Below are 5,987 nucleotides of genomic sequence, written 5' to 3'. Positions count from 1 at the left end.
TTCCTGCCCTTTGGGCAGGGGGCTGGACTCGATGATCTCCCGAGGTCCCTTCCAGCCCTAATGTCTATGAAATCTATGAAATATGAAATCTGAGAAATGTAGACTCCCAGAAGGCTGCACTGGAGCCTATCCCTTGTTTATCTATATGGGCTCCATGCAGAACGTACTTATACCTTAATACCACAAGAGGAAGCTGAAGCAGGAAGAGAGAGTGTGGTTTGCTCAAGGTTACATGGAAAGTCTGCAGAAGAGCAAGCTCCTCTTAAATACAAAGTTTGGGATCCTAATGGACTACATATCTCACAGTACTGTCCTCTATCTGAGCTGCATCCACCTGTGGCCTAAAGCCCAGCAGCTGTTTGATGCTGCCCAGCAATTAAGCACAGGAACATGGAAAAGATGATGTGCCTGGAAAAGAATATTTCTATGTTCTGCTTTAAAAAAAAAAAATCTTACATACTGATCTATTCAGTTGTACTGAGAACATAGAATAGTCTCATCTGTTTTATGTATTAAAAATTCATCTAAGTAGGGTTTTTTCTGTAGTAGAAAATGACAAATTAGATTCTGACCACATTTACCTTGGTGTAAAGGTGCAGACACTCCAACGAAGCCACATGAGTTATTTCCAGATTTACGCCAGCCTGCTGGAGATTAAATTAAAGGTTGTATGACAGAAGCTAAATGCACACTGGCATCTAAAGCATAAAGGGAAACCTTGATAAGCGTTCGGTCCATGTTTCTGTATAACTATTGGATCTGTTATTGCTTTTCATTGTGATTAGGCAATGAAATCAAAAAACCGAATAAGAAAACGCCTGCAATCCTGGCTACCCTGATGCTCAATTTATGACTGACTTTTCCCTTCAACTCCTGGGGAAGCTATGATCCCATGGTTCAATACACTGCCAGGTTACAAAGAGCAGGCTCCCAGGTGAGACAGTATGAAGGCTAAATTAGAAATAGTGTCCTGATAGGATACTGCAGTGCAGATCTGACAGTAATTGAAAACTGTGGGGCTCCCAGATATTAAAGGTCGGGGATTTTCTATATCTTTGTACTATTCACGTGTGGGAAAAAGAAAAGCTATCTGTGCTTTCAAATGAAACCTGTGGGCTTTTACAACGGAGTGCATCCAACCAGGACAGCAAAACTCACCAGTGGATCATCGGGGTCCTTCCCAGGAGTGAAAATTCATAATGAAATATTTAATTACAGTGTGGAGGAGGTGATTTTACTAAAATGAGCTGGGTTACATGATTAATGTTTTCTGATGCAGAGAACACCACGGATAACTTTTTTTTTTTAAAAAAGCAAGGATTGCTACACTGACCACCTGCAATGCTGACATTTCTTTTTATTACAGACACAAATGGTAAAAATAAGGTTAGCTGTTCTTATATAAGCTGTTCCAGGAGACAGCCAAAATATCTTTTATGCAGAAGTTCTTGACTCAGGGAACAGTGCCAAACCCCTGATCCTAACAGGTAGTGTGCTACTTGCAGCTGCCTGGCACATAGCCAGATGATAGATAAAATCTTGGTCCTAACTGAAGTTTGTGGGAACTTTGGAAACAACCTCCAGTCCAAGAACATACAAGCCTGTGAATCAGAGATTTTATCTTGTGGTTAAGGTACTGAGCTGGGAAAAAGGAAAAACTTACAATCAGTTTCTACTTCTGCAGCAGACTCTGGGTGACCTTAGGCAAGTCACTGATCCCAGTGCCTCAGTTCTGCATCTATGAACTGGGGATAAATCTTCCTCTTATCCATCTCCTATCTTGGATTAGGCAGTGTGTGTGTCCTTCACCATGTCTGCACTGTCGCACAAACTATAGCACAATGGTGCTCTTAACTGAGATAGGGCTTCCAGGCATTAATACAATATGCATAATCAGATACTCAGGGCATAGATACCATGGTAATAAGCACAGTATAGGCAAATTAGACAAATTAGAAGAGATAAAAGTGAAATGATTTCAGGAACACATTCCAATTAAAACTGGATGAATTTGCTCTGAATGTTATTGGGCATTTTTTTTTTTAAACTAGGCTGATGGAGACATATCTGAAAAAAATATTTGGCTACTTTGTTATTCTCTGCATTAGGAATAAAGGGTGGGATTTTTCAAGGCATTTAAGTGAGTTAAGAGCACAAACCCTGGTGATACCCAATGGATTTTTTATTCTGGAATCGCTTTGGAGATGGGGTACCTGGCTGAAACCCACAGTATCTCTATATTTATGTTGGTATATCAAAACTGACTTTCAACTATGTAACTTGAGCACTGATGGAATCAAACCTGTGACAGTACAAGCAGCACAACTGCTCGAGAAGCTGCATACATTTTTAGGTAGTCTACCCACCCTGAGCTCTCTGCTGCTATAACCAGATGGGTAGTTAAAAGCTAGCTTGGGTCATAAGCTGAAGTCACTACCGGTCCACTGGGTTATCAACCAAGACCATCCACGCATCTCACCAGAAGCTTGCAACTCATTTGAGAGACTGAACACTACACCAGCCTGGCCTATAGTCATCCTGGCCAGCCGCTACCATAAGCCTATCTATTTGTAATTACAACCAGTCCCTACTTCACTAATGTTATTTTTGGAGTGACAAATTTACAATTTTTCTCACATGACCTCACCACAGTTATTTTGACTCACAGCACTAGTTGAGAACAAAACAAAGGGTTATTTTAGTGCTAGTTAATTTTTGGTACTACATATGAGTGCAGAGATAATTTTATCAATAATCCATTTTCTTTCATTCTCTGCAATACAACATGATGCACATTCAGAACACAGTTCAAATACAATGTAATGGGGTTTGAATTATTAGATTCTGTAACTGAACTTACTGTGTAAATCAACAACATTTCATTTCTCTAAAAAGGCTGGCAATAGCATTTTAAAATTTGAGATGAGCTAGCTAAATTATTGATCAGATTTACATATGCATATGTGGATTTAACATTTACTTTGATATTAAGAATCAAGGAACTAATTCATTTTCTTCTTTATATATTTTTTTCATTTTTGCTAGTTAAGCTGAATGAAAAACTTTGCAAACTAATTTATGACAGTTACTGAATATATATTTTAACTGTTTTACATAACACAAGAGAGCTGTTTTATGATGATCCTGGTCAAATAAGATGATTAAACTCAATATTTCATATTCCCAGCTAATACTTCAATGCACACAGAGCTTTAGATGCAATGTAGCAAAAAGGGTAATATTTATTATACCTGTATCTACTGATTGACTCAAGGCTAGATCTCCATCTGTGGTATTTTAGCATAGCTCTTTACTTAAATAACTCTATATCACTTTATGCTGCTGTTACTCATATGATCCAAGTCACCCTTCATCTTCAGTTTATTTATCTCCACAAGAAACTGTGAGGTAGGAGATTATTGTTAGCTCTATCTGACACAGGGCTGACAGAGACAGTGTTAGGGCTGTTCTGCATTTCAGTTCCTTGCTGGCATAACTATTATGGGAGCAGACAGAAGTTACATTTATTGCAAGATCAGCCTCTTGAAGGAACTATGCAGTTGTACCCTAACAGAAGTGCACAGCTGCAGAGCACTTTAAAAGTGCAAACCCCAGACACAGCTCCCCTCCCCTCCCTGCCCCCCACTCCCATACTGAAGGCAGCACCAGAGCTGGAGGAATGGGGGAAGGGAGAGTGGCTGCGGACATGCAGCCCAGTCCAAAGTGGAGCTCGATCCCTCAACCCGCCAGACCCAACAGCAAATGTCTGTTGGGTTGGGGGGAGGGGGGATGCTGTAACTCATGGTACTTCCTGCAAAGCACCATGACTTACAGAAGGGAGCTGCATGTCTGTCAGCACCCTATACTGATCAAGGGCATGGACAGAGGTGATCCCAGACTGATCTCTACTTGCAGAAGCCTCTACTAGAGACATACTAGATAGGTCTACAGTACAATCTACAGTGTAGTCAAAACGTTACTGAACTAGCTTTAAGGAGGAGGCCAGGTAAATTACCTTCAAGAGTAAATTGGATGCTTATCTTGCTGGGATCCTATGACCCCAGCTGACTTCCTGCCCTTTGGGCAGGGGGCTGAACTCGATGATCTCCCGAGGTCCCTTCCAGCCCTGTTGTCTATGAAATTCTATGAAATTAGCCCAGGCAGAACTCTATGCACCTACTGCTTGGCAATTTCTGGTGCTCAAATTGGTCCTCTTGTCGCTATCACTCACTGCTACTGTAGTGTATCCAGTTAGTGTAGCAGAATATACTTCCACAGCAATGCAATTTACATCACTCAGAGTGATTTTACTCCAGTATTATAAGATACAGCTTTGCAATCATTGCTGCGTCCACACCAAGCAAGATTTGACAGCACAGTGTACCAATATTACCACGTAGGTGAAGTCCTTCTAATGTAGCTGTGATCTAAGTAGCTGGCTCAAAGTTACAGGAGGGAATTGAACCCAGGTTTCTAGATTTTAGAAACTTCTACCCATGAACCATATTTCTTCCATATTTACAGTCCCTATTTTGAGAGAGTTAAAATGGCAAATAGGCCATTTGTTAGACTTCTCACTAGGAACTACCATCCACTCAGTGACAGAAAAGAAAACAAAATTAGATCCTAAAAAATCAAAAACTTAACTAACATGATGTCATTCCAAAATCTAGTGGTTAAATGGTAGGAAAATATTAAATGATAGAACATAAGAGCTAACATTTACTGGGTCAGACCATGAGCTCACAATGACTCCCAGATCTATTCCCTGCATTGTAATAGCTAATATAGCACCCTCACAGTCTGGGGTTTAAGTTTGCATTATTTCTGACCATGTTAAGCAATTTACACTTATCTACACTGAATTTCTTCTGCCATTTAGTTGCCCATTCACTCAATAGTGACCAATTCTTCCATAGTTCCTGGCAGTCCACCTTGATCTTTACCACTGTAATTTTGTGTGATCAGCAAATTGGCCACCTTGCTACTCACCCCCTTTTCCAAATCATTTATGAATACATTAAACAGTACTGATCCCAACACAGATCCCTGGGGAACCCTGCTATTTACCTTTTTCCAACCCCAAAATTGACTATTTATATTCACTCTTTTAAGCTTATTTCTAATCTGTGAATGGATGTTCCCTGTAATTCCATGAGTGCCCAACCTCATTAACAGCCTCTGATGGGGATCTTATCAAAGGTTGTTTGGAAGTCCAGATATATTGTGTCAGCTGGATCACCCTGATCTACCTGCTTTTTGACATCCTCAAAGAACTGTAGCTGATTGGTAAGGCATGATTTCTCTTTGACAAAACCATGTTGATTCCTTCCCAGAAAGTCATGCTCATCCATATGCTGAACAATTATATTTTTATTATTGTTTCTACCAGTTTTCCAGAAACAGAACTTATACTCACTGGCCTGTAGTTTCTGGGTCCCCTCCAGCCTTTTTTAAATATAGGAATCACATTGGCAGCCCTCCAGTCCTCTGGTACCAAGGCTGTTTATAGTGCTGGGTTGCATACTAACTAGAGCATATTTATACATCTGAAATAATTTTAGGAGAACAAAATCAGATTGGACAGAGGAATTGGAAGGATTTTTATCCACCAATGCTCACATGCAACTTCAGAACATTTTTTTACATTTCCCCCAAACATGCTATTTAATGAAAGGAAACCTAACAGTGGGACTGAGACTATTTTCATAATTATAGTTTCATAGTTTTTAGGGTCGGAAGGGACCTGAGCAGATCATCTAGTCCGACCCCCCGGCATGGCAGGAAAGAGTACTGGGGTCAAACGAACACAGCAAGGTGTTCATCTAGCCTCCTCTTAAAGACCCCAGGGTAGGAGCCAACTTGGAAGTTGGTTCCAGACCCTAGCCGCCCTGACTGAAGTCGCGCCTCCTGATATCTAACCTAAACCTACCCTCTGCCAGCTTGTGACCGTTATTCCTGGTCACTCCTGGCGGTGCTCAGGGGAA

The 5,987-nt window shown here is 40.7% G+C and overlaps 1 long non-coding RNA gene across 2 annotated transcripts in view; it reads right to left on the bottom strand.

Annotated features, from left to right (window-relative positions):
• Window positions 1-1,792: 1,792 nt before the first annotated feature.
• The window catches only part of LOC109317311, an 18,174-nt gene continuing 13,979 nt past the window's right edge, over window positions 1,793-5,987 (bottom strand). Inside the window, exon 3 of one of the 2 annotated variants that reach the window (XR_002103019.1) lies at window positions 1,793-1,803. This is a non-coding gene — a long non-coding RNA (uncharacterized LOC109317311). Of the gene's footprint in view, window positions 1,804-5,473; window positions 5,550-5,987 lie in introns of those variants that run through there. The other variant, XR_002103020.1, reaches the window with a different exon arrangement.

The sequence above is a fragment of the Crocodylus porosus genome, unplaced genomic scaffold, assembly GCF_001723895.1.
Source record: "Crocodylus porosus isolate Cpor-Errol unplaced genomic scaffold, CroPor_comp1, whole genome shotgun sequence".
NCBI lineage: Eukaryota > Metazoa > Chordata > Crocodylia > Crocodylidae > Crocodylus > Crocodylus porosus.
Note: the sequence above shows the minus strand (reverse complement) of the source record. Positions and strands in the feature narration are given on the sequence as shown.